The following is a 26,635-nucleotide window of genomic DNA, read 5'->3' as shown; positions in this document are numbered from 1 at the left end:
TTCCTTCGTATTATACCTTTTACCCTTCATGTAATTGGTCTGCTTTATTTCACTTGCCTTTTAATGATTCTAAAACAGTGACTATTATTAAAAACTTTACCAATGTATATACTACTACCATGTTTTCTTTTAAAAACCTTTATTGTGAAAATTTCATTATACAAATACGAGCCTATAACCACGTGGGCCTGCCACGGAGCAAACTGTAATCGTATATGATGAATAGACATTTACACTGTAGAGGAACGTAACGGGCGGGCCATTAGGTTGCAAGAACTAAGGTGTCTAACAGTTACGGAATCGGTGGACGTACATTTTATAATTAAAATACGACAGGGCCAGTTACAATAAAATTATCTAGATATACATTTGCGGGCAAGTACCATGGGTGACGTTAATTCGAATTTTCAACAGTACAGTAATCAATAACACATCAGAACTTAATATCAATAGGGATGTCGAAATATTCAATCAATTCTCGTCCCCGCCCGCCATGTGCTTCAAAACTGCATACGTATCTCGTGATTTCAAGGTTCTGCAACCAGTACACAACAAGGAGTTACGAGTCCCATTTATTCCAGCGCCATTTTGGGCGAGGACGGGCAGGTCCAGGATATAGTCAAAATGTCTCTACCAACCATCGACTATGATGATGTTCATATGCTGTATTTATTAGAGTAACACTCATCTGTCCACATGAAATTAATTTACCACAATCTAAACATGTCATTTTAATCTTTCCAAAGTTCTTCTAAATATTTGGGACCATTTCCCTTGCCTCTGAAGCTCTCAGTGCCACTTCTTTGATGAATGTACTAGCAGGTCAGGGGTTCTCCTCCAAATCTCTCTTTTATGCAGCACTATAATTAATTGGTGCCACCTCTCCATATGACGATGCATGGTATAGTTACCACAACTATATTTTTTTCCGGTTCCTCTGGAGAGTTCATCGTGGCAGATGAAGCGTGTAACGTACCGGGCATTTACCTTTTTTTGCATGTACAGGAAAGGAAAAAAAAATCGAGCGTCCGAGTTCTAAGGTGTCCCAGGGCCATTTTAGTGGACCAGGCCCAAATCCAAAGAACAGGCCGCCATTTTGAGAGTCCTCTTGCAGCCGCCTGTCGCTATAACATCAAGAGCAGCCGAAACTCAGCTGAATGGCAACTGAAACGGTAAATGGGCGCCCCACTACATTTCAGCATTGTAGGATGACCACACCAGTACAGCAACTTGCTAGACATCACCTCGGTGCCATCCGGATCTCGGCGCCCCACTGCAGATGAAGTGCCTCTCAACTATGAAACCACCACGGTGACATCCGGATCTTGGCGCGTTGTGCTGCCTTCGGCCTATTCGCACATCGGTCCGCTACTGACGCCATCTCACAGGCTAATGGGGTGACCCACGCCGAGTTTCAGCATTGTAGGATGACCACACCAACTTGCTAGACATCACCTCGGTGCCATCCGAATCTTGGCATCTCAACGCCTAGTGGTATCTTCCATACAGAAAATATTGTTACGCTGCCTTTGGCCCCATTCGCACATCAGTCCGCAACTTAGACATCACCTCGGTGCCATCCAGATCTTGGCATCTCAGCGCCTTGTGGTGTCAGTCAGAAAATATTGTTGCGCTGCCTTTGGCCCCATTCACACATCAGTCCGCTACTGACACCATCTCACAGGCCAATAGGGCGCCCCACGCCGACTTTTACCATTGTACGATGGCCACACCAGTGGCACAACTTGCTAGACATCACCTCGGTGCCATCCGAATCTTGGCATCTCAACGCCTAGTGGTATCTTCCATACAGAAAATCTTGTTACGCTACCTTTGGCCCCATTCGCACATCGGTCCGCAACTTAGACATCACCTCGGTGCCATCCGGATCTTGGCATCTCAGCGCCTTGTGGTGTCTTCTACTCCGAAAATATAGTAGAAAATATTGTTGCGCTGCCTTTGGCCCCATTCACACATCAGTCCGCTACTGACACCATCTCACAGGCCAACAGGGCGCCCCACGCCGACTTTTACCATTGTACGATGGCCACACCAGTGCCAGAACTTGCTAGACACCACCTCGGTGCCATCCGGATCTTGGCATCTCAGCGCCTTGTGGTGTCTTCAAATCAGAAAATATTGTTGCGCTGCCTTTGGCCCCATTCACACATCAGTCCGCTACTGACACCATCTCACAGGCCAACGGGGCGCCCCACGCCGACTTTCAACATTGTAGGATGGCCACAGAAGTGCGACAACTTACTAGACACCACCTCGGTGCCATCCGGATCTTGGCGCGTTGTGCTGCCTTCGGCCTATTCGCACATCGGTCCGCTACTGACGCAAACTCACAGGCCAACGGGGCGCCCCATGCCGACTTTCAGCATTGTAGGATGGCCACACCAGTGCGGCAACTTGCTACACACCACCTCGGTGCCATCCGGATCTTGGCATCTCAGCGCCTTGTGGTGTCTTCTACTCCGGAAATATAGTAGAAAATATTGTTGCGCTGCCTTTGGCCCCATTCACACATCAGTCCGCTACTGACACCATCTCACAGGCCAACGGGGCGCCCCACGCCGACTTTCAACATTGTAGGATGGCCACAGAAGTGCGACAACTTACTAGACACCACCTCGGTGCCATCCGGATCTTGGCGCGTTGTGCTGCCTTCGGCCTATTCGCACATCGGTCCGCTACTGACGCAAACTCACAGGCCAACGGGGCGCCCCACGCCGACTTTCAGCATTGTAGGATGGCCACACCAGTGCGGCAACTTGCTACACACCACCTCGGTGCCATCCGGATCTTGGCGCGTTGTATTGCCTTCGGCCTATTCGCACATCGGTCCGCTACTGACGCCGCCTCACGTGCCAACGTATTTTCTCCGCATTTTACACCCTATGCCGCATAACAGGTCATGTGACTTGTTTATAAAACTTTTCATTGGTTCATTTTACTTTTGGTTTCCTAATGATGGAAGGCTTGATCATGTGACCTAAAAACAACACTTTTCATTGGATGAAAACTTTTTTTTTTTCCCCAAACGATGAAAGCCGCACCTTGTTTCTGGATGTTTCAGACTGAAGCTGGCGTCAGCATGAGAGCACCACCATCTCGTAGCTCAGTCGTGGTCATTCCGCGAGCAATCATGGCAGCCGCTCCCCACCAGAAGCCTGCAGGAGTCGGAGCCCCCAAAACTTTTGATGAATTCTCAAGGCGAAGGGGACGCTTTCGAGAATGGGGTCCAAGACCTAGCAGACAAGCGTCCGATTTCCAAGGTGTCCCAGGGCCATTTCAGTGGACCAGGCCCAAAAAGGAAACAGCCTGCCGCCATTTTGAGAGTCCTGTGACAGCCGCCTATCGCTGCACCGCAAGAGTGGGCGCAACTCAGCTGAATTGCGGCTTTTGACACAGTGGACCAAAAACGGACGGAATGGCAACTGAAACGGTAAAGGAGCGCCCCACTACAGCAGACGAGACTCCACCTGGAGAGGCCCGTTCACGCCGCCTCCCCCGGGGCGCCCCACGCCGTTATTCGGAGCAGCATTGTAGGATACCAAAACCAGTGCGGCAACTTACTGGACATCACCTTGGTGCCATCGTTCTGCTGCCTTGGAACTATTCGCGCAACAGTTTGCTACTGATGACCCACCCCCCGCGACGCCCCATGCCGTTATTTGCTGGGTGGCAACTTACTAGACATCACTTTCGTGTCATCTAGATTTCGGCGCGTTCTGCTGCCTTGGAACTATTCGCACAACAGTTTGCTACTGATGACCCACCCCCCGCGACGCCCCACGCCGGAAATCTGGACGTTGTGCTGCGTTGGGACTATTCGCACAGCCGACCGCTACTTCGTTGTTTTTCCCTAAAAATGTTTATATGTTATTACTATTTTTGTTTTCTTGTATATATTTATAAATTATTAAAGTTTTATAATCTTACTACTTTGTCGGAGTGCTATATATATTTAATGTGACACATAATTGTAAAAACTTTGATGTACAAAGAGTCATCCCTGGAATCTTCCGCTTCAGGCTCGGTCCCCTCCCCAATCACAATACAGGATGGTTTTCAGATAATAGCAACGCTTCTGCTGTGACGGATCTCATCCAGTGTGGGCCTTGATCTACTATAACTCCTTTGAAGAGGGGTGATTCTTTACAGCTGTGGCCATAAACTACATCTGCAGGGCTAGCTGATACCCTAGGACCAGCCTGGACAATCGGACACAGAGGAAAAGGAGTGTCAGAGGGTGCGGTAGTGAATAGGGCGAAAGGGAGGTGTCGGGCGGGCACAGGGTGTGATTCTCAGGGAAGAGCAGCGCAGATGGGGGGAGGTTTATTACCCATGCATAAGACAGAGAGCGGGGGTGACCACTGCCTGGGGGAGATGCTTGCGAGGGTGGGGAGCCATGCTAAGGATCGACAGCGTGCACAGAGTGGGTCTGGTCAAGGCATCTAAAATGGCTGCCGTGCACGACAAAAGTGTGGCATTTGAAAAAAGACAAGAAGGCGCACACAATGTTTTTCAACACTTCCTGATTTCCTTCGAATCGAACGTTAACAGACGTTGGGGCATATTACCAAAGTTAAGCGATATTTATCCCTAACGATGCTTAGCAACGATTTTTTTACCGTCAGAAATTATCACAGATAAACCTTGCTATTATCAAGGTTTATCGGAAATACGATAAAAAACGACCGCAATGCATTAATATCGCTGAAAACTCAGCGATATTCATGCATTACCGAGCTAATGCTCTTAGCCATGTTATCCACCTCCCATTGGATAACATGGCTAAGAACTGCTCAGGGCAGGTGGTAGCTTTTGGAGATATTCGCGCTTATCTCGAATATTTCCAAAAGTTGATAATAGGAGATAGCGATGTTAGCGACTGTTTCCAGTCGCTAACATCTTGGCATGCCCACTTTGCATGTCATTAGTGATAAATATCACTCACATGCAAAGTGGGGCCCAAGATGGTCGCTATCTTCTACTAGCCGTCGCTAACTAGTGTTAGCAACAGCTAGGTAATACACATATAATTTTATCTCCGCGAAGCGGAGCGCTGTTACAGATATATATCTTGTTTTTGAACGTTAATTTCTCAAAATGCACTGAAGCACATATATTGAGACCTAGCAAAGGCACATCGGGCTACCAGTCCCTACAATTTTGCCAAGTTTCGTGCAAATCCATTCAGCTGTTCTATCCTACCGAGAGACAAGATGGCGGCCGCTACGGACTGTTTGGAATGTTTACAGACACCGGAGAGCCAATCAGCTTCGCTTCGCAAAGCTCCGTAACGCGAAAAGTACGCGAAGCGGTGCGGTGTTACAGATATATATCTTTTTTTGAACGTTAATTTCTCAAAATCCACTGGAGCACATATATTGAGATCTAGCAAAGGCACATCGGGCTACCAGTCCCTACAATTTTGCCAAGTTTCGTGCAAATCCATTCAGCTGTTCGATTATTATTATTTTTATTTTTTTTTGCCCCGCGGGGCCCTTTTAAAACCTCCACATCAAACCTAGGGGGTCAGCGACAATGTACTATGCCCCCTTATGGTCATTTGCCCCTTCGCTTTGGCCTCCTCTTGTCTCTCGATCCTACCGAGAGACAAGATGGCGGCCGCTACAGACTGTTTGGAATGTTGACAGACGCCGGAGAACCAATCAGCTTCGCTTCACAAAGCTCCGTTGCGCGAAAAGTACGCGTCCTGGGCCGCTGCCCAGTCCGCTGTTACAGATATATATCTTTTTTTAAACGTTAATTTCTCAAAATCCACTGGAGCACATATATTGAGACCTACAAAAGGCACATCGGGCTACCAGTCCCTACAATTTTGCCAAGTTTCGTGCAAATCCATTCAGCCGTTCGGGCTAAAAGTGAGGCCAACCGCCCTATGGAAATTAACATGGGAAAAACGCGTTTTGGGACCCCCCTTTTTTCTCGGCCCCCCCTTGACAAACCCCCCCAAAATTTTCAGGGGCTGCTCAGAAACAAAATGTGCCATTTTCCTGAACATTTCAGCCAATTCCGTCCACAAACGCCAAAGTTATTAGACATAGAATTTTCAAAAAACCCATAGAGAAAAAATCCTAACTATATATACCTACTGGCGACCGCCAGTAGGTAATATATATTCTACAATATTTATATATATATCTACAGCTATTTGGATCCAACTGCCCATCCTTGCATTCAACCATCCATCTGCAGCAACCTGAAACCATCTATCCACATATACATCTGCGGCTACCTGTATACATCCATTGGTACATACATCTGCAGCTACCTGCATCTATTCATCCATCCGTCTATCTACATACATTACACAACTTGTCTGGATTTGTTTCTAGGTGTCTCTGCCACCCTCACCAAGTGTATCATTTTCTCCTTTTCTCTGTGGATATTAATACTGTTGACTATTACTGTCTGTAGATTTCACTTTTTTTTCATTCTCTTCTGTCATCTCTCTCTCGCTATATCTTTTTTTATCCAGAACTATTATCATGCACCTTGCTAAATAATCTGTTTCTAGCACTCTTTAATCCTAGCCATCTCCAGCTATCTTTAGCTCTGCTATCTCCTTCTCCATCTAATGGCAGAAGATTTTTAAGGAGATCGTCAAAGTGTTAGGTCAAAATATTATCCTAGTGGGTTGTTCTGACCATATCTTCGCAACCCTTATCTGTTTTGGTTTCTGTGTGTCACACTTATCAATTGCCTGACATTGTAAATGTTCTATGTTGCCAATGAGGACAGTGGTGCATGAAATTATTCAAGAACTTTGTGAAAACTATCCTTGTACATTTAGAGATGGAATTAAAAAGAGGGCCTTAAATAAATATAGGATAGCGTAGCTCCACATTCTACTTTTCTAACACCAAAACAGTAACACCTGATAAATTATGGACTAAGATCCATGGAACAAGCCACAGGAGGATTTTCTTAACTCTGCTTAGCATTGCTTCGGGGCCCAACGCAGCAATGTACTTGATAGCTTGTAGAGCTTCAATATTCAGCTTGGAATTTTTAAGGATTGTCTCCAACCTTAGCTTGCTTCACCTTCAAGAGCCAGAACATCAGAATCACAAATAACATAAAATCCTGCATGTGATGGGAAAACCAAGATCCCTCTTGGTTGTCAACCCCTGCATCAACAGATTTCTTTTCCGTGATCTTCCAGGTGGAAAATCCTAAAAAGGAAAAGAGGCACAATGAACAGAGCAGCTCTAATACTTGGATGTCTGATCACTCTCAATGCTGTCCTTGGAATGGGAGGACTCTATGTGGTACCCTACCCTGAGTGGACATCAGTTTCTTTTCTGCACTTTATTATGAAGATTCCCAAGAACTAGCAGTTAGGGCAACTTGTTAAATCCAAATCGATATCCCATTGTAAATACACAGAACAGCAGATGGCATACATGTTATAGAACCCTAGAATCAAATTCAGAAAGTGATGTACTTATGGAGAGGACTCAGTGGCAAGGATGCTTTTCTATGAGATGCACACATTTAGAGGCTGGAGGTTAAACCCCGTAAGCACTGTTCCATCAGAGACAGTTTAGAAAGAGCCAGGTGGTCCAGGGAGGTTGCTACCGAACCAACCTTTCTAGAATGTAGTACCAATGAGTACAACCAAAATCTCAAGTATGCCTTTCCATGGGACTCTACCATTAGACTTTGGGAAATCCTCTTGTGCCAAATACACTCCCTGTAGATGAACCAGCGCAGTCAGCAACCAGAATCCTGGAAATGTCTGCTTGTGGGTCATTATGCACTGATCCAGATGTCAGCTCAGGGAAATGAGGAACAGAAGAATGAAGCAATCTGTGGGAATACCAAGCACACACATGCCACTAGCCTGCACATTTTCAGGTACACAGTCCATCATCAAATAATGAAAGAAAATGCAGTGAGCTCATTGGAATCAATCAGCTCACTACTCACTGTATCCTATCCACATTGGCATCAATGGACTGCAAGAAACACTGATCTCAGCACTCATTAGTTTTCAAACCACAATTACTTATTAGATAGGTATTGAATATAAAAGATCCCTTTAACTCCTTTGCCCAATACTTTTAAGGAAGATGATGAAGGTGACCCTATACAATGCTAAAATCTTGAGGAAGAGAGGCTACAGCTATGCCCAGGTGTCTCTGTAAGTGAACTTGGACATTCCATGGGTATTTATGGTCCTAGCCTGAAGTGAGTAGGAGAAATAGGGTATATGAAACAGCATGAATGTAAATATATTTTCTTTTTGCATCTACATGATCAGGAAGCCAGTACATATAATGTTGCATTGTCCACAGTTTGCAAACAGCCACACACAATCAAGTCAAGCTGCACAGCTATATGTGACAACTTCTAACAAGGGATTGTCTCAGATTTGACCTAGCTTATCCTAGCTTGGTCTAGTGTCTAAGAGCGCAGCAGCTGTAGTGCACTAACTGAATAGATGTTGAGCATGTAACTGATGCAGAGATATACAGACAATGAGCAACATCACTCTACCGTATTTTTCCTTATATTAAAGAAGGTGTTTGGGGAACTGATCCCAAGAGACTCAAATTAAAATGTATCGCCCACGGCTTTTAAAAATATTTGGTGTGGAACTTCACATAAGACATTGAAATATAACTTCAAGTTTTTCCTTTTGACCTCAATGTAAAATATCAATTCCTCTGTGTTTTTGAATATTCCGAATGTTTGTCCTACAGGGTCTCATATATAAAGATGTATCCAACTACTACTAATCGTGGGCGAAAATGTACATTTGATCTAGCTTGGCTAACTGTGAGAACCAACAAAAACTTAGCCAGCTTACTGTACCTCTAAAGAAGTACAGAGACACATAATAACAATCTAAATATAACATTACTTACAACAACCAAATATAGTTCGTCAGCAGGTTAACAAGCGAAATACAAAAATCAGTGTTTCAACAGGCAGCCCCCATGAACATGAGCTAAGTTCTCAACTTTAACGGTCCAGGCCCAACATAAAAAGATGCACCACATTTGCAGTTCTGATCATTCTTGAGTAATTTTGTCATTTTTACTAAAGCTACCAACTAGAAAATGCCGTTGGTTTAATTATGTGGGGAAAAACATGGGGGCATATTATCAAGACTCGGCGATAAAATTATCGCCGCTTTATCGGCAGGAAACTGCTGATAAAGTGGCGATAATGGGCTTGATAATATGCTCCAGGGAATTCCAATCGAAGCTCATGTCAAATGTCCTTCACATCTAAAATGAGCTTCGATTGGAATTCCATAGAGCATATTATCAAGCCGATTATCGCCACTTTATCGGCAGTTTCCTGCCGATAAAGCGGCGATAATTTTATCGCCGAGTCTTGATACTACTAGCAATAAAGGCCTTACATGATGATCACCTTGTGAATTCCCATAGAAGCCCAGGTTCTGGTGTGAACCTGGGCTTCTATGGGAATTCACAAGTGCATATTATCAAGCCACTTTTTGCCGCTTTAGCAGCAGTTTCCTGCCACTAAAGCAGCGATAATGTTATCACCGTTCTTGATAATATGGCCCGTAGTTTCCAGTAATCATAAAGTGGGCATGCAAGTCTAGGATTCTTTGTGTCCAGTGTGCAGAAGCTTCCATTGAATTTGTGATTAAAACAAGAAAATCCCAGCCGGCTCTCACATTGTCCACGGCAAACAGCATCACCCACCTGAAATTCCCTCACCACCAGCCTTCAATGTATGACTGTGAGGGATATTTAGGAGCATGGGAGAAAAAGTAGGCACTGCCATCTGGAATCAGCCAGATCATAAAAGAAAGATGAATAACACATTTCTGACCAGATGTTTTCTGGTGGAAGTGCCCATATAGTGATCCTGACTCAGTTTAAACTGCCTTCCACCAGGCCTACAACCCCCTTTGCAAAATACTATGTGCAGTAAAAGATTTGGAGGAGTCCACAAGGGCACAACAAAGGGGAGCTTTTTGGTTCTCAGTTGACGTCTGGGCACTCAGCATCATATTGTGAACAGTAGAACAGGAGCAGTTCCCAAACCTCATATGAGTGTCATGCAATAGTCCTCACTCTGAGACCTAGTGGAAGGGTCTGAAGATTTGAACAAATATTTTGCAATTTGAGTCATGGGAAACTACCGACAGTTTGAGAATGTATTCCTTGCTCATAACTAGGAATGGAAATAAAACCAATACAAGAGTAGGACTTCTCTTGGCACTTGTAATTACCTAACGGCAAAACAAGTAAATACATTTCCATCATAATTCTCAACTCAAATTTCAATAGAGTATTTGTAGCCTCATTTAGGTAAGGGGGACAGAAGAGCATTAGCTAGTTTACTTTGTATATCGAACAAACTCTAACCATGACTAGTATGGAATAATGGAGAACCCAGGGCCATATTATCAAGAAAGGGCGATACATTATCGCCACATTTATCGGCAGGAAACTGCCGCTAAAGCGGAGATAATGGGCTTGATTATATGCCCTTGTGAATTCCCAAAGAAGCCCAGGTTAACACCAGAACCTGGGCTTCTATGGAAATTCACAAGGGCATATTATCAAGCCCATTATCGCTGCTTTAGCGGCAGTTTCCTGACGATAAAAGCGGCGATAATGTATCACCTTTTCTTGATAATATGGCCCCAAGTGTTTCAGCAAGGTTTAGTATGCAGCATTACGTCACACATTTTGTTAGAGTGCTCGCCATTTTGTAATTTTGTAATGAACAACACTGGACTCCCAAAACAATTAAAAATACAAAGATACCTTTAAAAAAGTCACAATCACTAGATTCCTTTAAAAATGCTATTCACCAACATTATGTTCTGATGTTGCAACACAAGGATATCAATTTATCAGCACTGCCTATACAAATTCTCAGAATGACGGAGCTTGTGCAAAACATACAATTTTGCACTCACTGAAGAATTACAGACTACTTATAATCAGACAGATCACTTATTCTGCATATCCCAGTTGTTTTCTTTTAGCCATAGGTTTGCTTTAACGATTGGATCATTTTACTATCCACTAGAAGCGTTTATTCTGTTTAAATAGCAGCCTTGTCGGGGTATATTGTACATTATAGACATATTAAAGTGAGCATCTCACTGTGAGGTGCTAAAATTTAAAAAATAAATAGACCTAAAAATATAGAAGTGAAATATTTGAGATTTTCCCGTTCTTTGAGCGTAACCACAAAATAATAAATGTTTGGAAAAAGTCTGGGTGGTGTAACAGGAATTTGCCTGAATAATGAATTATACAGATGTCAAAGAAAGAAATATCATTTCCAGCCTATTTAAACTATACTTAAATATATCAGGGTTCTTCTCATATTGCATACAAAAGTCCTTCACAAGTCCAGCAATAGAGACGTGAATAGCGTCTAGGCAAAATCATCAAGTCGTTGTTTCCTTTGATATATTTGAACACCGGAATTAACAACTGAAAGGTAACCAGTTAACCGTGAAAAAAGAATCCACTTGTAGTACACAATGTCGAATTTTATACCCTTATCTGGTTTGCCCCCCAAAAAATGTTGAAATCTGCTTAAGTCTTCGTAGTTTAGGCATTCTGTTGCACAGTGCTCTTTAAAGACTATTGAAAGAGATTTCCTTCATTCATGCTCCAGGTAAGGGTTGATTACTGGCTGATGTTTTGGTTTAAGAGTCAAATGTCATCACTGCACAAGTTTTTAAAAAAACAGTTTTCGATCATATCTTGTTTACAACTGTGGGCATCTGTGTGCTGAAAGGCATATTAATACTGTTTCATGGCCTCACACCAAAAATACCTTAGAGTGGACAATTGCAGATCATAAAATGGCAGCAGGCTTTCCTAGCGTTGGACGGATGAATAGGTAGATATAACTAAACTTTTAGAGCAGGGTTCAGACAAAGTAATCCTAAAATAGCTTAATACAATAGAATTTTCACAACAGCTGCAATTACACAGCTTATAAAATACCTTGTGTGATGATTACAAAGCCAGTGGTGCGATGAGTGTCTAGTCCCCTTATTGCAAAATTCAATGTGATTATTCAATTAAGGTTTTAAGTGTGAAAACTATTCTATATCTAAGTGTTTTCAACTACCGTTCAGTCTTTTATAAGCAGGAGCTACTATTGTCCAACTTAATGGTATCCAGCTATTACATGTGGTATTCATTGCAGCGTTTCACAATACATCATAATTATCCTTCTTTGAGAGCCAATTATGCATATCTTTTGATCATAATGTCCATATCAGACCCTTCAAGGTCAAAGGAAACATATGATCCATATTCTGGAAATAAAATAATTCCTTTTTCCATATTTCTGCTGAACGGGGTTTTAGTTCAGACAGCTGTTGAGAAATAAAATGTTTACGGCTTTTGCTATCAATATAACAACATTCTTTCTGCCTATATGAAAGTAATGATTTGGTTAGTTATCAGTAGGGGTCATTATTCCAATTTTTGGTCTTCTTGTTCACAGTCCTTACCTGATGAGTAATTTGTCTACATACAGATAATTGATATATATCCAACCTTTAATAATATTACATCCTCCCAAGAGGGATTCCTCCAGTATTTGGGCCTCCACCTCTCCTAGAAAATGAGGAACCCTCCATGCATAATTTCCTGTATTACCGAGACAAATTAGAAAGGCATATACTTTATTTGGACCAGAACTTTATTATCTTCTGCTAGGGAAGGCAGGGTGGTTACAAGCACAGTGATGAGGAAGACAAAGGACAAAAGCTCAGAGTAGTGAAGCTTACCAGTAAATAATACAGTCATTACTTCCACATCTGTCTTCCTCTTTCCAGTCAAAAGCTGATGAGAGGATGTAGCGCAGTGGCCAGAGCTGCTGTCTTAGGAGCAGGGTATCCAGGTTTGTGTCTTGGCATTGGCTAAACATCCATGATTCCCGGAAAATCATCTAGGGCCTTATTACAAGTTTGGCGGTCCTTCTGCAGCACCGCCAGGCATCTCTTGCCAAAGGACCACCATGCCCATGGTGCACCCACCTGACGGATTATGAGTGTAATCCAGGGCGGGCGGATGGTGCTACGGCGGTCTCACAGTGGCGGCTGTGTTAGGCTCATAGGAGAACCTTAACAGTAGACCGCTGCCATAACAGTGCCTGCAGAATGTTCCTGCATAGTGTGGCATGCACCATGTCATGCTGGCACACTATGCAGGAACAGAGGTGCAATTCCAGAGGGGCACAAAATGTGCCCCCCACATGCACCTTCAGGCCCAGAAGCAGCAGGTGGCCTTGTTAGGAGCCCCATAGTTGCATCTCCACCACCCTTTTCATGGCGGGCTCACCCCCATGAAATGGGCATTGCAAAAGCAACTCTAAATATGCTCGGTGGTGCTGCAGCAGCACCACCAGCATACTCCTGCCCCTTAACGCTGATCAACCACTCGAAATACTGAGGGCAGACCCGCAGTGGTAGTGGTTGTCGGACCGCCACCCAAGTACAGCAGTCCTAGGACCGCCGTACTCATAATAAGGGCCTTAATCTACCCCCATGCCCCTGGACAACACCTGGATACCCTCACAAGTGATATGCCACACTATATAAAACTGCAAATTATAATTACAGCTTATACCATAGCACAGGCTTCTCCGACATGCAGCTCATGAGCTACTGGAAACTCTTCAGCTACCCATAAGTAGCTCTCTTGTGTGGAGTCCAGCCTAGCAAATTAGAAGCGTTTGCTTAGTTGAAATAATATACATATACTGAAGTTGGAAGTGTGAGTTCCAGGCGCAAGTGTGTTTATTTTTAGAACTCATAAGTGAATATTTGAAGAAAAATGACTGAATTTCCACAATATATTTAAAATTGATATTTGATTATAAATCATGTAATCAGAAATACTAGAAGGACTGCTGCTATGGCTGTTATGTATTACCTGTGTAGAGGCTTTACATATTGACACAGCATTTTTTTTACATTACCACTGGCAACCGTGCCTGATGGACGGAGGTGATCGCTGTTTGCAAACGTGCTTACGGTGGCCACTAACGTAACCTCGCCAAATATGGACACTATTACAACACTAGCTCTCAATGATTATTATTGAACATAAGTAGCTTGCGTTATGGAAAAGGTTGGAGACCTCTGCCCTAGCAAAAGGAATTTGGCAACCAAAAACACTAACACCAAATGATAAGCAACACATTAGGCCTCATTACGATGTCGGTCAGAAAGCATCCTGACTGACTTCCTGTCGGAATAATTTCCGACCGACTCAGGTTCGGGGAGTCCGACCGACTGATTATGATGTGTCCGAACCGTGTTCGGGTCAGACTCCCATTGACTTCAATGGGAGCCTGTGTTCTGACCGACAACACAGGCTCCTATTGAAATAAGGGGTGGTTGCGGAAACCTTGCAACCTGTGGCAGGCTCCCCATGGTGCCTGCCACAATGTGAATGGTTGTATGGAGGGGTCCCTTGGGTACCCCAATGGGCCCCAACAGGAGGCCTCCGGTTGAAAGGCGGTCTGCGACAGGCCCCCAAGTCAGTTTCTGACAGAAGTTTCATGTCGGACAGACAGATTCGGAAAGGCTGTCAGAATCTGACACTGTAATATGCCTGTCGGAAACGTGGTCCATATACATGAATGATTCAGCTCCGACTGGCTCGGAGACTTGAATGCTGTTCGGAACCGTATCAGAACGACCGAACTGTTAACTTATATTGTAATCAGTTGGTTGAAAATGTTTCTGAGTCGCTCGGAAACATGGGTCCGACATTCCGAATGCCATTCAGAGCCTTTCCGACCAACATCGTAATCAGGCCCATTGTTTTTACTCAGATCATTGACATAATATCAATGCACATAATATCGAAACACAAAAATATCAGAAAATAAATATTATTAGCAAAAATATTGCCTCCTTATACATAACTAATAAAACCATAAATATCGAGAGCACGAATATCATTGTTAAAAATATAGATTTTTACTGATTTTGAAAATAAAAATGTTGGAAACAAAAATATCATTCCCTTTAAATAAATATATAATATTTGATAAATATCTATTCACATAATATCCACTGCAATAATATTGCCCAAATAGTTACATTATCATGAATAAATATAAAAAGCACTTTTTATGTAAAATAAATAATTATTAAAATAAACATACACATGTTTGGATCAAAAATAAATATATCACATCACCAAATATTTATAATTCACCCCAATGGCGACGTACTTACTGTCCCACTCTTAAAATCCAGTACACAACTCTTCTGAACCAATACAAGAAGTCCATCCTTCTTGCCAAAACCGAGTACTTCTCCTCGAAAATCTTACTCGCTGAAAACCAGCCCAGAGAATTTTTCTCTATTGTGCAAGATTTGGCATTCTCTGATAGAGTAACCCTCAAACCCTCCCCTCCCCAGACCCTCTGTGATTCACTTAATAGCTATTTCTCAGACAAAATCTCAGCTATTAAGTCTAACGTTGTCCCCCCCCCCTCTTACTCGGATCCACAGCCCTTTTCTCCTCAGATGTACCTTGAATACTTCCCTCCCCTGACTAGAGAAGCTTTCCTGTCTCTCGTCTCGACGGTTAAGTCAGGCTCTCCATCTGACACTTGCCCCGCACACATTCTAAAACAAATTTATTCCGCCTGTCCCTCCCCTTTGCTCACTTTTCTTAATAATTCTCTGGTCCATGGTGCTGTTCCCCAGTCTCACAAATCGGCAATCATCATCCCTATTCTAAAAAAGCCTGGTTCTGACCCATCTTCACTTGCTAACTACCGCCCTATTTCCCTCCTCCCTTTCCTTGGCAAAATTCTGGAGCGTCACATCACTAGAACGCTCAGTATTTTCGTGGAGGAGAATGGCTGCCTAGCCTCTTGTCAGGCTGGGTTCCGCCCTGCGCACTCCACAGAGTCCGTTGTCCTCTCTGTAATGGACAACCTCAGAGAGGGCATGGATGCTGGCCGACCCCAGGCTTTGGTCCTCCTTGATTTATCCGCCGCCTTCGACACGGTGGATCATTCCATCCTTCTTTCCCGTGTCGAGGCGGCCGGCATCAGGGGGTCCACCCTGGCCTGGCTAGCATCCTTTTTAAAGGACCGCACTCAGGCCGTCCATCTGGCCAATTTCTCTGCTCCCCTTCGATTGGTCCACTGCGGAGTGCCACAAGGCTCTTCTTTGTCTCCTTTGTTGTTCAATTTGTACATTTCCCCTCTTATTTTTGCACTTCAGCAGATGGACGTCACCATCTACAACTATGCTGACGATCTCCAATTGGTTTTTAATTTATCTTCTTCCCCTGAGTCCATTCACAACTTTCACTCTATTATGTTGTTTATTAGGTACTGGATGAGCTTTAACCATCTGAAGCTTAACCCCGACAAAACTGAGTTGGTGCTGACGGGAGGCTCCTCCAGTCCCTGGTCCCCTCTCTTTTGGCCTTCTTCCCTGGGTCCCCCCCATCCCTTCTTTTTCGGTTAAAACCTTAGGGATTAAACTCAACGCGCACCTCACATTGCACTCCCAGATTAGTTCAGTTGTTTCCTCCTGTTTTCTCACTCTTCGCACTATCCGTAAGGTGTACCGTTTCTTTTCTTTTTGTGCCCTCAAACTCATTCTGTCTGCGATGGCGATCTCTCGCTTGGACTATGGCAACGCCTTGTATAATGGTCTCCCCGCTTACCATCTTCGGAGACTCCAACTGGTGCAGAATCAGGCAGCTCGACTTGTCTACAATCTGTCCAAGTCCCATCATGTTACCCCGCTGCTCAAAGCTCTGCACTGGTTGCCTATCCGGGAGCGTGCCTTGTTCAAGATGGGTTGTCTCACCTTCCAGGCTAGGGCAGGGACAGCCCCTCACTTTAATTCTTCTGAGATCAAGGCATACTGTCCTAGCAGAGAGCTGCGATCCTCTTCACAATCCCTTCTGGTTGTCCCCCGTTTTAAGAAGAAGAGGTCAGGTGGCGCAATATTTTCTACGCTTGCGCCTACCTTTTGGAATGCCCTTCCTCCTTCCCTCAGATTCTCTACCCATTATTCAGAATTTCGCAAATCCTTAAAAACATTTTTGTTTACACAAGCTTTCCCACGTTAGTCGTCCGGTTCCTCACTCCCCCTTGGTCTGGTGTCCTAGCCCCAAGAAACCCCGTGGTGTATGTGCGCTTTATAAATATTTTAATTTCAATTTCAATTTCAATTTCAATTTCAATTTCAATAAAATATATAACTAAATTCATATAAATATAAAAAAACATATTTGTATTAACTAAACACTTGTACACAACAATGTATATATAAATATTAGTGTTTACCCCAGAAGGACATAAGTGATAAAAAACAAATTCTAACTAAATCTAAATTAACCAATAAAGTCAACCTATAAACAACCTTCAAAAAATCAAGAACGGCAAATGATACACGATACAGAAACTCTTACAAAATCCCTGACTAAACTTTTAAAGAAGAAACATATACATTTTGACACCTACCTAACCAAGTAAGTAAAAGTTATTTTTAAACAGAAATTAATTGGAAATAAAGTAAAAAAAATTAAAATAATAATTAACAAAACTAACTCTGTAAAGTCCATGCGGGAACCGGTGTGCATGCGCAAGAGGGGCACATATGCCCCCTGTGTGCATCGACAGGGCGTGAGGCACCAGGGGGCCGTTTCCTTTCCAGCACGGTTTTCATGGCGATGGAACCATAGTGGAGAGGAACCTTGTAATATACTTGGCAGGAACCCAGTGGTCCACCAAGCATATTACTGCCTCTACACCGCTGCAACTCGCCAAGGAATGGCGGGTTCCTGGCAGCTGTGGCGGGCTGTGGCAGTCTGACCACCCAAATCATAATAGGGCGGTCAGGAAACCACGACCACCGCACCCCCATGAGCCATAGTATTAGAGCCCTGAGTGTAGAATATCCTGCAAACAGCCTATTTGCACTTTGAAGTAAAATGAAATGATAGCACTAGCCTAAGTCTCTGTCACAAAGGTAGATGTCCACTACAATTTACTAATAAAAACCAATTTCTACCAACAAAATGAAGACAAACTAAGCCCTCCAATGGATTATTTCAAAGACACTTGGGTTGGGAGACTGCATTGCTCTGCAACAGATGCCAAATCAAATTCCAAATACCATGGTGGAATGTCTATGACAGGACCTTGGCACAGGAACCCAAATCAAATACCACATTTGAAATATTGCACAATGCCTGCCAATCCACACTAGGCAACACACATCCTGCACTCTATAAATGTATAGATGCATTACAAAAAGAGAAAATCTACCAACAATTATGAATGGACTTGGAGCATTCTGTTACCCAAATTGCACCTAAATGTAGTAAACATACCAACTGAATGTATGGCATGCTACAATGTAACAACAGATTCTTCGGAGACTACAAAGGACTGGATTACTGAGAAATAATGCCCAAAAGCATGCCATAAAATAAATAGTAACTTACAAAGGTCCTAAGAACTGTTACAAAATCTAGAACAACATGGCAAATTGCTTTTTAATATAAATAATACACAGAATATTCTACTACATCATTCTAAACTCTGTTGGACTTGACCCTTTTTGGCAGGTTCATCCCTAAACTTTTTGCCTTCTCTATGACATGGTATTGGTGGTTACATTTGTAAGGTTGGCCTGCCCTCTTATAGGAATGCATTGGGGATTCCCCGATCAGTGTGTGTCAGTGGTAATTCCTGTTATGAGAGAGCAGTGTGGTCAAGTCTGGTATGTATGAAATTGTGTGAAAAATGCTGCACAATAGTGTGCGCAGATGTATTGTGGTTATTTTAGAAATACCACTTTTAGAAGTTGACATTTCTGTGGGCTATGTGTCTGCCTGCCTGATGTGAACTGCATGTTTAGCTTGTGATTGACAGAAGCTGAGAGGTGTGTGTGGCTCCAAGAGGGGCAGGATGAGTCAGGGTTGGGCTGAATAGGACCTCTGGGCTGAGAGTAGTGGGAGGGGAAATCCCCTGACTCAGAATAGGATGATGGTTGCCCTAGTGAATGTTGGCTCTGCCCCCTGTGATGTGTATGATCACCTAGCCCCCACCTAAGAAAAGAGAAGAGGAGCTTGCAAAACAAAGTGCTCCAAACCCCCCTTGAACCAGTTGCATCTGGTTCCCCCATGCCCTGCACAGCAGACAAAGGATAATGTAGTATAAATATGGGGACTGTGACCCCATGAAAATGTTCAGTTCTTGTTACTGAATCCTGCCGGGGCGTGCTGCTGCTGAGGCCCATCGGGGGCTGCCATGAAGGCTTGCCTCCCAGGCCCTGCATTGCCGCCTTGATCCCTAAGGACTTTTGGGACCCTTTTGTTTGTCTGGATAGTCCAGGACCATCTGAACCTTTTTGCTCTATTCTGCACCCTGTGAGCACTTTATTAAAATTTTGCCCAAAGTAGAGTGAGAGCGTGAGCTTCTCAGCATGGAGCTGCGGTTTGAGGGAATCCCGAAGTGGGGAATCCCCCGCATTTTGGTGCCTTTTTTGGGGGGTGCCTACCGCGCTCACTGTGTTATTTAAATGGTGGGTGCCCACCCCCACATGACCGCTCTGTGTCTGACCTAGGGCGGAGCCTGCGCTGGAAGGAGGAAGTCTAGTGAGGCCGCCGAGAGCAGTGCGGGGTTACCGTGAGTAAGGGATGCCCCGCGTCAGTGCTGGCCTGATCGATAAAGAAGTCCCAGGAGGGGGCCCGGGTGAAGTAAAAAGAGAAGCCCACCCAACGCTGGACAGTGCCCGGGATGAGGACTCTCCCCCCAGGTGAGAGCCCTCACCGGGCTGGCTGGGGGGAAGTAGAATCGAGGCACAGGCAATGCCTATTCCTCGAGCAGACCCGCAGGAGAGTGGGTCACTCCAACATCGCCTGTGTCCCCCTCCTTCAGCGCTAGTGTCTGGGCGGTCCCGCAGTAGAGCGGGCCGCCCCACCGATAGGGGCATTTCTTAGCACAGTTGTGGTGCCGGTCCAGGCCCGCTCCTATTACCTGAGTGGCCCCATCTGGCAGCGGGCCGCTCCAACGAGGGGGCACGTTTATTGAAAGAGGGCCCAGAGTGATCTCCCCGTGTTGGCCGTCTTTCTTTACAGTTGCCCCACTTGCGAGAGGTCAGCTGCAACGTGAGGAGCATTTTAGATATGGAACCCCAGTAAAGGCCCCGAGGGCACAGTTGTGCAGGGCTAATTATTGATTCTCAGCTGCGCCGCACCAGCATGGGCAGCTGCAACATTTTTGCATATTTGTCCACCCAAAGGGCAACCTGAGTGTCCAGGCCTCATCTGAGATTCACAGCTGTGCAGCACAGAGTGCCAGCTGCTATGTTTAGGCCACAGTACTTCATTTCGTTAGGTACTTGCACGCTATCAGATCAAGACCTCAAATTGCTGACACACGATATCCTGAGCACATTGAGCACAAACTGGTTGGAATCCAGGGTCTCATAGGCACCAACCACAGAGCAATATATCTGCGACTGGATCAAATATGTGGTAACATGTGTTGATGCATTGTGGTAGAAAATATACAGAATTATATATTTTTGATATTCTGGACAAAAATAATAAAATATTTTGCAAAACAAAATAAAAATATATTTTTGGATAATATTTAAGCTCTATGGGGCCCATTAGGATAGCGGGCGGAAAACCACCCTGACCGCCATGGAGGCGGAAAACAACCGCCCGCCTGCACCGCGGATACACCAGCGGCCACATTAGGATAAACCGCCACTATAGATTGACCGTGGCGGTAGCGGGCCAAGCAAAGCCTTCCGACGCAGGCGGTGATAGCCAAAAACCAACCGCGGCGGATGGAAAAGCAGAGGAAAAGCAACAACCCACCGCGAGGACAGGGGACACACCGCACGGGAAATTAGGATATCCCCAAGGATGTCGCAGTCGGAACCGCTGTTACCGACCGCCGCGGTCGCACACAGGAGTGAATGGGAGAAATAGCGGAAGAGCTGCTGCATAGCCACCGCACCGGACGGGACATCAAAAACATGGAGGGCGATGCCAAAACACCGCAGTGATGCCAAACATTGCACAAAGAAAAGTTGCCATGCCCCCCAAATACATAACACACATACAAATAAAAAAAAGAAATGCAAATAAAAATAAAACAGCACAGGACAACTCCCACAACACACCTGACACCCAAATTCCACTTGGACATACCCGCACAGCTGAGTATAAAGACGCCCCCTGCACTAACCACAATCCTTTGCTACACGCCAGAAGAGAAGGCCATACACCACATCTGACAGGAGAGGCAAAAGAGCACAGTACACACACACATCTACCACTACCACCGCCACCACCATTACACCAGCACAAACAATCCCCCAGCACACAACACACCTCACACACCAACACCAAACCCCTGCACCCACACCCCTGCACACACAAACACCTCAACCACCACACACCATGGCATCACAAAAAATGCCCAAATTCACCGAGAGTGAGTTGACAGTCATGGTCAATGAGATAGTGAGAGTAGAGCCACAACTATTTGGTAGCCTGGTCCAACAGACACCATTAGCCACCAGAACACAAATGTGGGAAAGGATAGTCTAAAGGGTGAATGCAGTAGGGACCACCCCAAGATCCAAGAAGGAGATCATGAAGCGGTGGCATGATCTCAAGAGGGTTGTCAAGGAGAGGAGGAGCAAGAACTGGACGCTGACGAACGTGACTGGCAGTGGCCCTCCCATCCCACCGAAAACATTCACACCATGGTGGGAGAAGGTGCTTGCCATAGTGCTGCCTGAGAATCTCACAGGAGTAGCCGGGGGAGTGGAGGCTGGTAAGTACAAACAAATGCCAAACAACACACTTAGAAGTACTTCCTTGCAATACCCAAACACCATTACACTGTCCACCCTCACCCAACAGGTAGCAAGACATCTTGCTTAGGAGGCCTGTCTGTTGGAGGGAGGCCTGCACTACCACTCCCACCATGCCTCCTGTCCCACAGCTGAGCAGGATAGAGGCCTCCCCCACCCAGGAGCATGTGTTAGCCATTGCACTCTTCACCCTCATCTAACAGGTAGATAGCTATCTTGCTTGTGATGTCTGTCTGTTGGAGGGAGGCCTGCACTACCACTCCCACCATGCCCCCTGTCCCACAGCTGAGAAGCATGGAGGCCTCCCCCATTGCACTGCTCAACAAACAAACTTACAAGTAGGTAGCCATCTTTACTGGGAGGGTGTTTGGGGGAGGGAGGCCTGCACTACCACTCCTACTCCCACCATGCCTCCTGTCCCACAGCTGAGCAGGATAGTGCCCCCCTATACCCAGGAGCATATGTCAGCCATTGCACTGTTCAACAAACAAACTTACAGGTAGGTAGTTATCTTGTATTGGAGAACTGTTTAGGGGTGGGAGGCCTGTATCACTACTCCCACCATGCCCCCTGTCTCCCAGCTGAGCAGGATAGAGGCCTCCCCCACCCAGGAGCATGTGTCAGCCATTGCACTGTTCAACAAACAAACTTACAGGTAGGTAGCTATCTGCACTGGGAGGGTGTTTGGGGGAGGGAGGCCTGCACTACTTCTCCCACCATGCCTCCCGTACCACAGCTGAGCAGGATAGAGGCCTCCTCCACTCAGGAACATGTGTCAGCCATTGCACTCTTCACCCTCATCTAACAGGTAGGTAGCTATCTTGCTTGTGATGTCTGTCTGTTGGAGGGAGGCCTGCACTACCACTCCCACCATGCCCCCTGTCCCACAGCTGAGCAGCATGGAGGCCTCCCCCACCCAGGAGCATGTGTCAGCCATTGCACTGTTCAACAAACAAACTTACAGGTAGGTAGCTATCTTGTATTGGAGCACTGTTTGGGGGGTGGGAGGCCTGTATCATTACTCCCACCATGCCCCCTGTCCCACACTCCAGCAGCATGGAGGCCTCCCCCACCCAGAAGCAAGTGTCACCCATTGCACGGATCAGCAAACAAACTTACAGGTAGGTAGCTATCTTGTATTGGAGCACTGTTTGGGGGTGGGAGGTCTGTATCACTACTCCCACCATGCCCCCTGTCCCACACTCCAGCAGCATGGAGGCCTCCCCCACCCAGGAGCAAGTGTCAGCCATTGCACTGTTCAACAAACAAACTTACAGGTCGGTAGCGATCTTGTATTGGAGCACTGTTTGTGGGTGGGAGGCCTGTATCCCTACTCCCACCATGCCCCCTGTCCCACAGCTGAGCAGGATAGAGGCCTCCTCCACCCTGGAGTATATGTCAGCCATTGCACTCTTCACCCTCACCTAACAGGTAGGTAGCCATCTGAACGCTTCCTGATGTGTGTGTGTGTGTGTGTGTGTAAATGATGTTCCTCTGTACGATGATATTACACACAGTGTTGGCATGAATTGTACTACTGGTGACTTCATAATTGTGTAGTGTACAGGCAATGATACGCAGCTAGCACAATACTTGCACAGTGCACAACACTGACCATTCTCCACCCCTGGCACAGGGACTCTCAGATGTGGATTCCCAGGACAGTTTGGACGATGAGCTCCAGGCCGGCCCATCTGGTGTGCCACAAACCCAGAGGTCCCAGGCCCCCATCCTCCCCACCATCATGTCTGCTGCAACAAAAGCGCAGCAGACCCCTGCTGTCACAGCCTCTGCCTCCACCGCAGCCACCACCGCCACCACCGCCACCACCAGTACCACCAGTGCCACCAGTACCTCCTGCAGCACCCTCCCTGTCCCAGGGGATGACCAGCCCACAACAATAACTGTGGAGGGCAGGGAGAGAGTACGTGGACCCACAGTGGCGAGGTAAGAGGTCCGTGGCAGCAGAGCAGGTGGGAGGGCCAGGGCCACCACCAGACCTCGGGAGGAGTTGACACCATCCCTGGACCACTTCACCAGAGTCGTGCAGGCATACCAAGAGGTCCAGGGACAAAGTGGCCGGTCGGATGACCTATTGAGGGAGCTCATCCTGCTGATGAGGTCCTTCGACAACCGCCTTGGACAGATGGTGGACCTCATGGGCCAGTAAGTGGCGTTGCTGAGGGACAGGCCTGTGTCCCAACCACCACCTCCGTCCCCTCCTGTTGTGCCGCAGGATGTCAGTGCACCATCCTCCCCTGCGCCAACAGATAGGGGCGAGTCCTCTGACGCCGCTGGCCATTCAGCAGGCCCCCCACCGCCAAAAAGATCAAGGGGGTGTCCAAAGAAGAGCCTGGGAGTCTCCGGAGGCAAAGCACCTGCCACACGCCAGTCACGTAGCCAGCCGTGATGACAACTCTCTTCCCCACTGCATTCACTGTTTGGATTGTCTTTTCCCACATTTCCTTGGCAATAGCACCTGTCTGTTGGACTGGGTCACCACATCCATGTGGTGTCTACTCTTACATCTCATCGAACAGGACTGTCAACTCACTGCTCTTCCCCCACCTTCATGTAAATATTTACGCACCATTCACATGTCTACTTTCAAAATAAAATACCTGACGCACCCGACTTTGTGTATTATCATTTCTAGTGCAATATTTACAGTGTTGTCAATGTCCATGATGTGTCCAAATGATGTACAGTATGTAGGGCAGTATTCTTCTGTAGCAGCTAGGGAGACACAACTGAACAACAGTCACTGGTCTCATTGTCGCATCACAGGCAGAAAACTTCACAAAACATACACAAGACACAACAGGCATACTAAACAATGGGCTGCAGATGTGAACAAATAGGGTCCAGCATATGTCCCCATATGGAACGTCAATGTCACATTTACCACACACAGGTGACTGAACGTGTGCCTGTCGGTTACACCTGCGCATAGCCCTTCACAACAACAGCAAACACACCAGACAATGTACACGCTGTACCTCGTCACCCACCTTCAAGTGAAGTGCGGTCAATGAGCTGCTGGCGCAGGTCTACTCCTTCCTCCTCTCCACTGTCCTCATCACTGGACTCAGGTCCTTGAGCAGGTGGTGGCCTCGGTTCCTCACCATCGTCCAGGATCAGGGGGACCCCCTTGTGGATGGCCAGGTTGTGCAGCATACAGCATGCCACAACAATCTTGCACACCTTCCCAGGCGAGTATGCCAGGGCACCTCCGGTCCTGTCAAGGAAGCAGAATCTTGACTTCAGCAGGCCAAAAGTCTGTTCGATTACCCGTCGGGTCCTGCCATGGGCCTCATTGTAGCGGATGTCAGCCGGGGTCCTGGGATTCCTGAGGGGGCTTAACAGCCATGGCCTACTGGGATATGCTGAGTCACCTGTGAATGACAAACACCCATTGCAATGTTGCACAGCCAGAGTGCAGCAGGTAACACACAGCATGACATATCAGTAGGCAAACTCACCCACAATCCAAGCACGCTTGGGATGCAGATTCACCATCATCCATGGCACCATGCTGTTCCTCATGATGAACGAATCATGCGCCGAGCCAGGATACTTCGCACATACATGAGAAATGGTCATGTCCGCAAGGCACACCACCTGCACATTGATGGAATGATAGTGTTTGTGGTTCCTATAAATGTGCTCCGTTGCCTGTGGTGGCACCAGACCTACATGGGTGCAATCGATGGCACCAACAACATGTGGGATGCGCCCAAGGGGATAGAAGTCACCCTTCATGGCAGCCAATTCTCCTCCCCTAGGGAAATGGATGTAGCTATTCTGATACAGCATCATGGCTGCAAGAACATCCCTCAGCACTATGCTGAACATGGGCTGCGACATCCCTCCAGCGCTAGCCACGGTCTCCTGGAAGGAACCAGTCACAAAAAAGTGGAGTGCTGCCATCACCTTGCATGTGGGTGTGAATGCCGTTGGATAGTGACGGCGAGACTGCAGGTGGGGCTCCAATAGATCACACAGGATCTTCAGTGTTGGCCTATCCAGGCGGAATTTCCAGATTATTGCCTCATTCTCCATGTCCTCCACCACTGTAAGTGACGTAGGAGATTCGGCCTCCTCCTAGTTGAGATGTAAAATAGAAAATGTCAGTGACAACCATCATGAGATGGCCACAGCACATACCATCAATGATGTCATGGAAAAACAAAGACTGCCTGAGAGATTCATGGCACACCAGGTTACATGGGTGGCTTTTTGATACACACAGAGGGCACACCTCTCCACTGACAATACACAAGTGCCACAAACACATCGTGGAATGTGAATGCACACATACTGGAGAACACAATTCACATGTGCAGCGAAGGTGCTGCAACATCCGCCAATGTTTTGGAAATTACCATGTCTGTATCATACCCATCTGCTGTACCTGTCAAACCACAATGCATCATGTAAACGCTGCACACATCCAGCAACACAATGATCACAGTAGCAGAAAAAATTTCAGTTGTGTGCATGACCTGTTGTGAATGCACCAGTCTGATACGATACAATGCAATGACATAAGCCTTGTCAAGGTCATCACTGACCCACAACCAATTGATTTGTACTACATCATTAACACCAGCTCATGAGTGTCAAGCATCATCATCCATCAAATGCCTAACTAACATGGCAGGGACGACAGACCAAAGTGTGTCTCACTGAACGTGCGTTCACCTGTGGATGACATTGAAGTATGGCATTGTGTGTACA

The sequence above is a fragment of the Lissotriton helveticus genome, chromosome 4_1 (assembly GCF_964261635.1).
Source record: "Lissotriton helveticus chromosome 4_1, aLisHel1.1, whole genome shotgun sequence".
Classification (NCBI taxonomy): domain Eukaryota; kingdom Metazoa; phylum Chordata; class Amphibia; order Caudata; family Salamandridae; genus Lissotriton; species Lissotriton helveticus.
This window is presented reverse-complemented; position numbering follows the sequence as displayed.